The sequence below is a fragment of the Hemibagrus wyckioides genome, linkage group LG03 (assembly GCF_019097595.1).
Source record: "Hemibagrus wyckioides isolate EC202008001 linkage group LG03, SWU_Hwy_1.0, whole genome shotgun sequence".
Classification (NCBI taxonomy): Eukaryota; Metazoa; Chordata; class Actinopteri; order Siluriformes; family Bagridae; genus Hemibagrus; species Hemibagrus wyckioides.
This window is the reverse complement of record NC_080712.1, coordinates 956,960-969,334: the sequence shown is the minus strand read 5'-3', so window position 1 is coordinate 969,334 and position 12,375 is coordinate 956,960.

The following is a 12,375-nucleotide window of genomic DNA, read 5'->3' as shown; positions in this document are numbered from 1 at the left end:
GAAACATTTGTGTCACGACATGCCAACTCAGCCTGAAGCACCGGACATAGTCCCTCATGGAACAACACTAACAATGCTGTGTCATTCCACCCACTCTGAGCGGCCAGGGTACAGAATCTTACGGCATAGTCTTAGTGGCTGAGTCCGTCTCTTGGCGTAATTTAAGGAGCTGAACCGACAATTCCTGACCTCCCACTGGGTACTCAAACATCTACCATGGGAGCCCCATGAAATAGTTAATAGTTACTTGGGGATCCTCATCCTAGAACGTGGAGGCCCAGCCCAGGAGAAAGGCGCATTTGGTGGTTTCTTCCTGATAAGCGTCAGGCTGGAATGCAAAGTAATTCTCCCACTGTTGGAGAAAACCTCAGCAGCTATACGCAGAGCCATCGAACTTCTCAGGCAGCACCAGCTGAAACGGCTCACTGTGCAGTGTTGCCGTGGTGGGTGCAGGAGGGGTGGTGGCTTGTGGTGGTTCAATGGGGGGCCACGTCAGGCGAAGTATTCTGTAACGACTGGCCTGAGGCAGATTGTTAAGGATCAGTCTGTAAGTCTTTATTGAAGGTGCCAAAATGACAGGCAATAATCATGAATCGATGAAACAGAAGCAAAGGGTCAAAACTGGAAAATAAACATTGTAAGCAACCAAAACCATTAAATCACAGAACCTAAACTCGAAAACCAGAAAACGTGAAGCAAAGTCCATACACAGTAAATTCAATATGAAACAGTAATCCAACAAAGGCTCTGTAAGTTCTGGGACTTTACGTTGTAGCATAGCGAACATGCTGCTTAAGAAGAGGAAATCCCAGAAGTGTTCCTCATGGGTGCATCAGGCAAGGGCACGTCTGATATTACAGTGACTAAAGACTGACTATAAGATTAACATTTAAATTTACATTTACATTTCAGGCATTTGACAGATGCTCTTATCCAGAGTGACGTACAAAGTGCTTTAAAGTCTCTATCAATGAATATATTAACACTGGTTCAATAGATTTCAAACTTAGGATACTATTAGCATAAAACTGAAATTGTTTTCTTTTTTTTCTTTTTTTTTTAAATATGTACATACAACAAAAATACATAAGAACAGTAAAAACAGAAAAAATAGCTAGTTTAAGTGTATAGATGTATACCTACCTTTTACCCTGAAAGATGGTGGAACCAGTCAGGCAGTGCTAGTGGATCTAAAGGAAGCAAGGTGCAGTGCGAGGAGTAAAGGGCATTATCAACATTTACATTATTTAATGTCCAGTGTCACCTTTCTGAGCCTGGTTTTCCACATTTCCTCTCAGGGAGTGTTTCCTCGACACCATCACCTCAGGCTTGCTCATTAGGAATAAATGTTAGGGATAAAGCATAACTTAACTTTAAACTTTATAATTTTTTGATATTTCTATACTTCTGTAAACCTGCTTTGACACAATGTCCATTGGTAAAGCGTTATACAAATACACTGAATTGAATTACATTATGGATGAACAAGAAGTTATTTTTAGATGAAGTATGATGATCAAGAGGACTGCAGAACAATTGGTTTTGTCAGTTATCAGCAACACAGTGAAGCTGGGTTGGGTTTTTCTTTTACAGGTTCTGGCTGCACCAATTGTCTTTGTGTAATAAACCTTTATAAATTAAAGACAACAAAGTGGCTAGTGGTGAATGAGTTTCTGTATTCAGCAAAGGTTTATGATGTACATAGCTGGGATTTCTCACGCTGCTGCATTTTGTCACCTGACATTTGGATCATTTTCTAAGAACAAAATGCAGACAGAATGTGCAGTCACATACCAGGTAAATCTTTAGCAACAAGTAATTATCACTTTGTGCATTAAGAGTCATTTAGATTTGGAGTCTTATGTTTAAAAGTATATTAGTATTTTCTCTGGGTAATGTTTCTGCCTGTCTTATACATGTCCTATTTAGAGTCTTCTTCTTTCAGCTTTTCCCTTCAGGGGTCGCCACAGCGAATCATCTCTCTCCACCTACCCCTATCTTCTGCATCCTCAACACTTGCACCCACTAGCTTCATATCCTCATTTATTACATCCATATACCTCCTCTTTGGTCTTCCTCTTTTCTTCCTGCCTGTCAGCTCCATGTCCAACATTCTCCTACCAATATACTCACTCTCCCTCCTCTGGACATGTCCAAACCATCTTAATCTGGCCTCCCTAACTTTGTCCCCTAAACATCCAACATGAGCTGTCCCCCTGATGTACTCGTTCCTTATCCTGTCCAACCTTGTCACTCCTAAAGTAAACCTCAACATCTTCAGCTCTGCTACCTCCAGCTCTGACTCCTGTCTCTGTCTCAGTGACACTGTCTCTAAACCATACAGCATGGCCGGCCTCACCACTGTCTTGTACACCTTCCCCTTGATTCTCGCTGATATTTTTCTATCACATAGAACTCCCGACACCTTTCTCCACCCATTTCAACCTGCCTGCACTCGCTTCTTTACCTCTTTCCCACACTCTCCATTACTCTGGACTGTTGACCCCAAGTACTTAAACTCCTGTACCTTCTTCACCTCTTCACCCTGTAATCTTACTGTTCTACTTCCCTCCCTTTCATTCACACACATATACTCAGTCTTACTACCACTGACTTTCATTCCTCTTCTCTCCAATGCAAACCTCCACCTCTCCAGGTTTTCCTCCACCTGCTCCCTGCTCTCACTACAGATCATAATGTCATCTGCAAACATCATTGTCCAAGGAGACTCCTGTCTGACCTCCTCTGACAACTGGTCCATCATAGCAAACAGGAAGGGGCTCAGAGACGATCCCTGATGCAGTCCCACCTCCACTTTGAACTCCTCTGTCTGACCTACACCACACCTCACCACTGTCCTGCTCCTCTCATACATGTCCTGCACCACTCTGACATACTTCTCTGCTACTCCTGACTTCCTCATACAGTACCACAGCTCTTCTCTTGGCACCCTGTCATACGCTTTCTCCAAGTCTACAAACACACAGTGCAACTCTCTCTGACTATCCCTATACTTCTCCATCAAAATTCTCAGAGCAAAAATTGCATCTGTTGTGCTCTTTCTGGGCATGAAGCCATACTGCTGCTCACAAATTTCCAATACCTTCCTTGACCTAGCTTCCACTACTCTTTCCCATAGCTTCATTGTATGGCTTATCAACTTTATTCCCCTATAGTTGCTTCACCTCTGCACATCACCCTTATTCTTAAAGATCGGCACTAATACGCTACTTTTCCATTCCTCAGGCATCTAACCTGTACAAGTCCTTCTCTCCTTCTCTAGTGTCTAACCTAGTGTACCACTCATCATATGCCTTCTGCTTGGCCTTAGACACCTCCCTCTTCACTCTGCACTGTAACTCCTTGTATTCCTGTCTATTCTCCTCATAACATTCCTCCTTTTTCAGCTTCCACCACTTGGTTTTCTTCTCCATCTATCTTTGACCTCTTCTTACAGACCATCAAAGTCATCCTACACACCACCATCCTATGCTATCTGGCTACACTCTCTCCCACTATCACTTTACAGTCACTAATCTCTTTCAGATTACCTCTTCTACATAGGATGTAGTCTACCTGTGTGCTCCTTCCTCCACTCTTGTAAGTCACTCTATGCTCCTCCCTCTTCTGGAAATAAGTGTTAACCACAGCCATGTCCATCCTCTTAGCAAAGTCCACTACCATCTGCCCTTCAAGGTTCCTTTCCTTAACTCCAAACTTGCCCATCACCTCCTCATCACCTGTGTTCCCCTCACCAACATGTCCATTAAAATCTGCTCCTATCACCACTCTCTCACCCATGGGAATACTCTCTATCACATCATCTAATTCACTCCAGAATCTCTTTCTCCTCTAACTCACAACCCACCTGTGGGGCATAACCACTAACAACATTCAACATCACCCCTTCAACCTCTAACTTCAGACTCATCACCCTGTCTGACACTCTCATCACCTCTAGAACATTCCTCACAAACTCCTCCTTCAGGACCACACCTACCCCATTTCTCTTACTATCCACACCATAATAAAACAGCTTGAATTCTGCTCCTATACTACGAGCCTTGCTACCCTTCCACCTGGTCTCCTGTACACACAGTATATCCACCTTCCTTCTGTCCATCATATCAGTCAACTCTCTACCTTTCCCTGTCATAATACCAACATTCAGTGTTCCTATTCTCAGTCCTACACTCTCTCTTTTCCTCTTCTCTCTCTGTCTACACACTCTCCTCCCTCCTCTACGTCTTCGACCAACAGTAGCCCAATTTGCCCTGTAGGTCAACGGCACCCATGGTGGTCATTTTTAGCCTGGGCCTCGACTGATCCGATATGAAATTCAGAGTATTGACAATTCGCATGATTAAGTTTGGCAATGTTTTATGCCGGATGCCCTTCCTCACGCAACCCTCTCTATTTATCTGGGCTTGGGACCGGCACAGAAGTCACTGGACTGTGACCCTGTGACATGGCTAGATTCATGTCCTGATTAGAGTATTCACTTAAATTCAGTTTTATTTATAAGGTCTGGTCAAGAATAGGCATTGACACAAATCAGTTTTAATGATTAAAGATTAAAATTAAAGATGAGTGTGGCAAGGAAAAACATCAGATATTGGGATTATAAAAATGACTTTACTTATCTATAATCTTTGGCTATGAAGTAAAACACCTTAAGCCCTATTCAAAATGTTTCGTTCTATTTAACTATATCCTGACTGGCAATCTCCAGAGACAAACAGTATGCAATGCATTACATTAAAACATTAGTCCGCGTGGTAGCATGTCTCTCACTGGTAGTGGTGGTTAATAATATAAAACCTGTTTTCCCTGCCTGTTGAACTTCTGCCACACCCACATTACATTCAGATAACATGAAACTTTAGTTGGTGACATATTCTAGTTCTAAAGAAATTGATTTATCTGTAAATATTCACTAGCAAGTATGAATAATCTGTCAGCATAGAATAAACCTTCAGCATTTACGGTTTGCATATAAAGATGTAAGATACATACTAATATTTACATGTTGGGCCTGTAAGCCATTGAAAGAACATTTGTAAAGGATGTCTTTGAATGCTGAAGCATTACAATTTCTCTTGACTGTGACTAAGAGGCCCAAACCTGTTCCGGCATGTCCCTTTGCACAAAGTGAGGTCCATGAAGACATAGTAAGACATGTTTAGAATGGAAGAACTTGAATGGCCTACACAATGCCCTAAGTTCAACCATACTGAACACGTTTGGGATGAACTGGAATGAAGAAAAAACATTTCAGAAAAGTGGTGGTTATTATTTTAGTGAACACTAGCTTTGCTTGTAAGATTACACAAGGCAGTAAATGTAGCTAAGTACTGAGACAAAGATGCATGAGCTGTGATCATCTTAAATCTGGTCTTATACATTTTATTAACTCCTATTAAAAATTCATTGCGTCTAAAAGCCCTAAATATTATTAGTTCCAGCATAACTCAAAGTGTCATACATCCTGAGGTCAGGGATTAACATAAAATAGAATAATTAAGGCACTTATACATTCAGTCACAGTAATATGTTAATAACTATATTCAAATTGTCATATTAATTACATAAGTGAATAGAATTATTGATCAATTGTTAGGTCCTGAAAGGGTGTGTATGTGCAAGAGAAAGACATCCATTAATCCTATCTGCTTTATACCTTTATTTAACCAAGCTAGCCAAATAACAAAAATGTAACAGTGAGGACAAAAACTGATAATGCTCCCAAGTATAATAAATAGAACATGACTAAAGGCATTTAAAGATATTTTTCTGAAAATACTACATTACAAATTATGTTATATCCTGATTCAATACAGATACAGTCTTACTGAAATTAAGGTAAACATTCAAGAACTGTGACTGTACCAGTTTCATCCAATAATGTGTAGAAAACAGGAACAGAAATCAGAAACATTCTAGAAGAAAATATAAACAATGCTATAACTGTTTACATAAGTGTTCATAATCAGCAGTGATGACTTCATGAATTATTTAAATGAAAAAATTGTTAATATCAGGCAAAAAATCCAGACTATTAATTTAATATTGAACAATTCGATGTGCCTAAATCTTTTGAACTAGTGGTTATCAAAACTCTGTTTAAAAAACCCAACATCGACCCCTGTCAGCTGTCCAACTATACGCCAATATCAAACCACCCCTTTATTTCGAATACCTTAGAAAAGGTTGTAACACTGCAGTTATGCTTATATTTAAATAGGAATAATATTCACAAAATGTATCAGTCAGGATTTAGGCCACATCATAACTCAGCACTGGTTAAATGACCTGTTACTGGCCTCTGATCAAGGTTGTGTCTCCTTGCTGGTGTTACTTGAACTTATTGCAGCTTTTGACATCATTGACCATACTATTCTACTTGATAGGCTGAAATCTGTTGTTGATGTTAAGGGAACAGCCCTCTCCTGGCTCAGGTCTTATTTGACTGATCATTATAAGTTCATAGGTCTAAATCAGGGGTGGCGAACCTGTGACATGATGGACCAAAAAAACTTTATCACTGTAAAGAACCACACAACAGATACAAACAAAAGTATATCACAATAACTTATACATCTATTTACATAACACAATAGTTTTCATGGATTTAAATAGACTACCTCCTTTTACTTGACTCAGTGGGACACCTGAGAGTCCTTGGTTTTGACAATTTTTTTCATTCCGTGCAGTATTCCCTCTGCTGCTTGTCCACTTGCCTTCAACAAGGATAGAAAATGTGTGAAGTCTCTCTTTTGTAGATGTGTCTTGAACAGTTTGAGTTTGTTGACAAATGTGAAAACACTCACTGCACCCGGTCAGGCAGCATATTTAACTTCCCCTGCAGATCCACATTCAGTCCACTCTGATAATGCAGCATGTCAACCAAATAAGCCAAATCTCAAATCCACTGGCAATCATGTAGCTCAGGATAGTCTTTATGTTTCTCTGCGAGGAACAGCTTCACCGGATTCAAAAGTTCCAAGAAACGAGAAAGCACATTACCTCTTGAAAGCCATCTCACAGCGCAGTGAGGAAGCAGATTAGATGGAAGATCTTCATCTAGTTCATCAATAAAATTTTTTTTATTTTTTTGTTTGTGATTGAGAGCATATGTGCGTATTAAAGTGACAATTTCCAGCACAGGTTTCATGATGTGATCTATGTTCAGCTTTTTAGACACCAAGTGCTCTTGATGGAAAATACAGTGAAAAATTCTGGAAAACGATCGTCAGCTTTACACAGCCCTACAAGATACCAGATTCAGATACCAACATGGCTGGAGCTCCGTTCATCACTATTGCTGTTAGTTTTGATAACTACAGCTTTGCTTACTCAACAACAGTCATCAGTGTCTCTTTCAGATTGATGCCACGAGTTCTGTCTTTCAGTGGCACAATGTCAAGCAGCTCTTCCTTAATTGTCCAGTCTTCTGACACAAACTGTACAAATGTGGCTTGTCTTGAACATCGCAAAACTCATTCAACGCAATGCTGATATACCAGCACTTCTGAAGATCTGATAATAAATGTATTTCTACTGAATTGTCAATGTTTGATATTCTCTGTTCAACAGTGTGCCATGACGGTTGAAGATCCTTTACTGAAAGTTTCAAATTTTTATTTTTGGGACAAAAAAAAGACTGGCATATCAAGCACAGTGGCTTTCCATTTCTTTCAACAAAAAATATAAATCCTCCTATTCAGATATAAATGTTCTGTTCTCATCTTCGTATTTACGCTTAGCTGTATGCTTCCCTGAATCTGCCATGAAGATTGATACGAATGAACTGCAGGTCAATCATGTTAGTCAATTAAAAACGTTTTTTAAATGGTGCGAGAGTTAATGAAAAGAGAAATAAAAAAATCCAAATTACATCCATCAAAACCATTTCAATACTTGCCCATTTATGGAAAAATTAGGTTTTGACATTTTAAAAATATTTGGATAGATTGAAGAGCCACACAAGAGCGGTGAAAGAGCCACAAGTGGCTTGCGAGCTGCGGGTTTGCCACCCTTGGTCTAAATGTTCAAATGTTTTAGACTTGCTGGAGGCCCTGCATATTCATTGCCATTAACCATTACATGATCACAAACATATCTAATATTTTCTCTTTCTCTCTCACTCTTAAGCTACACATGCTACTCCTGAGCTCCCAGTGATTCTGACCGCTTCTTCTCACTGGACCTGCCTGATTCATCCTGATGCCCTACTTCTGATTGGAGTCTCACTGCTGCTGGTCTCACATGGACTACTGGGAGATATAAGAAAGAGACAAGCTTTCACTATTTCTTCTTGGTAGAATAGTTACATTTAAAATTAAAATCCTACCTCAAATTAACTATTTGTTTTCAATGACAAAACCTACAGATAAATAGTTTAATTCACTCTCATTCACTCTTAATTCATTCATTGTTTAACCTCAAACTTTTACTGAAAAAACAAGAAACCCATAACCTCCCTTTCAACATCACTAACACTATTCAGATACACTCCCATCTGACACAATCCTGACTTTCAACTATACAGTATAACAACCCTTTTAATTTTCCATCTTCCATCTTTTCCATCTGAAGAGATAATGAAAACGTCAACTTTAAATTAATTAAATCATAAAAACTTTATAAACTTCTGTCTATAGGCACAACAATAACATGACCAAATGCAAAAATGATCTGGCCACCCCCCAACTCTGACTCCAGGACAGAAATATGTAATAATTTTGTTTCTATGACCATTAATATGGAACAATTTTTCTCAAGGACCATGGTGCTACATAGAACAACACAGAGCTAAGGACATAAGTAAGTTGTCCTGACCACATAAAGTGCACTGTGTGCAACCTAGTGCAAACAGTGCTAGACAAAACAGTGCACACAGAAAATACAAAGACAGATACACAAATCACTACTGGACAGATATACAAAATAGCACCACCAGTGTACATTCTGTTTTTATACAGTACATTGTGCAAAATAGGAGGACTGTAAACAAACAGGATTCGTGAAAACATATATATGCTTTTATAATGGCAAGAGTTGGTGGCAGTTTTGAAATGTGGTGTGTAAAAACAACATTTGGGTTAATGTGCAACAGTTTTACCATGGGTGGTGCTTGATGTCTTTAGGGAAAAAACTGTTGCCCAGTCTGGTTGTGAGGGCCCGACTGCTTTAATACCTTTTTCCAGATGGCCACAATGTTGTTGGCTTTGAGGATGCAGCGTGTGGTGTAAATGTCAGTTATAGAGGAGGGAGAGGTTCCAATGATCTTCTCAGCTGTCCTCACTAGGGTCTTGTGACCCAAGATGGTACAATTCCCAAACCGAGAGCTCAGGATGCTCTCGATGGTCCCTCTGTAGAAAATGTTCAGGATGGGGGAGGGAGATGGGCTTTCCTCAGCGTTTGGAGGAAGTAGAGATGCTGCTTGGCTTTCTTACTGATGGAGCTTGTGTTGAGTGAACAGGTGAAGTTCTACATCAGATGAACACCAAGGAATTTGGTGTTGTTGATGATCTCCATGCTGGATCCATCAATGTTCACTGGAGAATGGCCATGCTGTGCAATCACAAGAAAACAAGATCCAGCGTGTTCGCCCCTCTCATTCCCCCCTCTGTCCACCGGCATCAGGTGATGCCAAGGACTGGAGGCTTAGTCTTCACAGCAAGCCGAGGTTGTGAAGCTTCTCTAGGTTCTTGTTGGTTGATGATTACTGTACTGTAACAGCATCTGGCAGTTGTATACATGACCATTGCTGTTTCTGGTGATCATGGTGATCATGAAAAATCTGGCTAAACATGTGAATAGCACCATACATTTCCACTACAAGTGTTTAATTTTATAATCATTAATACATGTCAGAGTTTATATATTTAAATGATGTGTATTCTCGCTTTCTCTTTTAATTTTTTTTTCAAAAATCTTTTTTTTTTCTTTGTCCTTGTTCTGCAATAATAATAATAATAATAATAATAATAATAATAATAATAATAATAATAATAATAAAATCACACTACTGCTCATACACATACACATACAGCTCAAAAGCTCCAAAAACTCTATACAGAGAGTTTATATATGGAGCTGTAGACAGGAAATTATATAATCACACTCTCTGGTATCACCCAGATGAGGGTGGGTTAACTTTTGAATATGGTTGCTTTTAAGGTTTCTTCCTCATATTATCTATGGGAGATTGTCCTACCCACTGTTGCCTCTGGCTTGATTATTTATTGGTAAATATACATTTAAATGTTAAACCTTGTTAAATGTAATGTTAAATGTAATTTTTATTCTATATTTATTGTTTATTCTTAATTTTTAGGTTTCTCTAAAACTGCTTTGGGACAAAGTCCATTGCTAAAAGTGCTATATAAAAAAATGAATTAAATTAGCATGGAGCATTATCTCGAGTGTAGCAAAAGAATGACTCTAAATAATCAGTCATCTGATCAAGTTCTGTGGCATCAGACGGTGATCCAATCATGCCTGACAACTCTGGGAGACTATTTGTTAAGCCTCTTTGCAATGGTATACATGAATGTAATGGTAATGAATGACACAGTAACGTAGCAAAGTCTATATATTATGTCTCAGACACATTTTTAATGAGATGAGGTAATGGTCTGAAATAGCTTCACTATATTTTTTATATTTAATCCAAATGTTAGAATGAAATTAAGAGTGTGAGCACAATAATAAGTGGCTCTTACATATTGTGTCCCTCAGGAGTATTGCACCATTTGTTGATCGTTTGACTTCTGCCTGTTTCTTGTAATTGATTTTTACTGTATTGAATTTATCTGCCTGTCTCTCTAAATAAATTCTTAAACTGCCGTTACATCCAACTCTCCTTCACTGAATTTGATCAATAAAACCCTTATTTATTATGTTGCCTTGTGGGCAACTGCCATATGGTAGTTGGGACACTACAGAAAAGGCTGTAGCACAGACATTATGCTCATATGCAAAAGGATTAACTTATTAACTACTGTGTGTTTCTGTATTTTCTGCAATTATTACAATGCTGACCTGCATGCATCCTACTTTATTATTATACCTGCTTTATTATTATTACCTTAAGCAGAAATGACAGCCTCATCTGCAGTTTACAATACAGTGGCAGCAGCATGCATTGTAATATAAATTACAACTGAGGCTTGTAATTGTTTGGTGTTGATCATGGTTTGACAAAACATAAAGAAAAATTGTGCTGGTTAAAATGGTAAATGACTAGCTACTGGCCTCTAAACAAGAGATTTGCAACATAAATATCTCAGGAATTCATTGATCCAATCCTGACAAAATGGACCAGATTCTCAAAGACACATTTGCAACAACTTTTGAGCCTACCCAGTGTTAGTATAGTACTCTTAGTAAAGAGCTCAATGAATGTACATTGTTCATAAAGGGGAAAACATGTTGTTCAGAACTTTTTATGTTTGTGAACTAACTATATATATATATTAGGGCTGGGCAATGCGTTAACTCATTAATTAATTAACACCAACAATTATTTTATCGCTCGTTAACGCAGTTTTTATTATTTTTTTCAACCAGTATAATTTTTTCAACCAATGAGAGCATTTGGGGTGACAGTAAGACTGCTGTGGTGCTCACAGGAACTGGAACAGAAAAGAACTGGCGGAAAACGAAACATGGAAAAAGGCACTGAACTTTTACATGGCCATTTTCATTTTAAACTTCTTCCAGGCAGCGTAGTCAATAGAACCAAAGTTATTTGTAAATACTGCAAAGTTGAATTTTCTTATCACCAGAGTACTTCCAGTCTGAAATATCACTTAAATGCAATACACACCATTGATACCGGCAAATCATTCAACCAAACAAACAGTGGATCGAGGCAGACTTCGTTAGATGCAGCGTGTTGGAGAAGTATAGATAAACAAAAGCAAGACAAGCTAACAAATACCATAGTGAAGTGGATAGCTACAGACTGCAGGCCGATTAGTGTTGTGGAAGAACTCGGTTTGAGGAACGTTATTAGAATCGCAACAAATGATGGCACATATGAGCCTCCCTCAAGACGCACCATCACAAGAAGAATACACGAGTTGTATGAAAAGGAGAGGACTACAAAAGCGACAGCATTACAACGTGCACCAACTGTTGCTCTCACTGGAGTCTACTGGACATCACTGGGTAACCATAATTGCCTAGGAGTTACAGTGCATTATATTGATGAACAGTGGATGCTGCATTCACATGCTCTGACTGTAATGAAAACAGAAGAGAGACATTTTGCTGAAACGTGCGCAGAACATTTTATGCATGTTGCACAGCAGTGGAATGTGTCAAATAAAGTCATCACACTTAGCACAGATAGTGCAAGAAATA